Source organism: Fukomys damarensis, unplaced genomic scaffold (assembly GCF_012274545.1).
Source record: "Fukomys damarensis isolate Sample0158 unplaced genomic scaffold, DMR_v1.0_HiC HiC_scaffold_5, whole genome shotgun sequence".
Lineage (NCBI taxonomy): Eukaryota > Metazoa > Chordata > Mammalia > Rodentia > Bathyergidae > Fukomys > Fukomys damarensis.
In genome coordinates this window covers 81,849,713-81,849,988 of record NW_022900917.1, presented here as the reverse complement: position 1 = coordinate 81,849,988, position 276 = coordinate 81,849,713, and positions in this window count along the sequence as shown.

Below are 276 nucleotides of genomic sequence, written 5' to 3'. Positions count from 1 at the left end.
TGTGGTGGCGGGCAGTCACCGCGCGTCTCACCGCGGCTCGCCCACTCTCACCTGTCCGGGCTGGGTCTGCCCCGCTCTCCCCGGGGCCACCTGCTGGGTGAACCCCGGGTTCACTCCGCTCCGCTCGTGGCCTTGTTTCCGCTGCCTGGTCACCGGGTGACTCCTGTCCAGTCCCGGGGACACACCTGCTGATACCCTGGTTGCACCTGTCCCACACCCGGCACACCTGCGTCTTCTCGGGCCCTGCCTTTGCTCTCTGGAGTTCGCCTCAGGCCA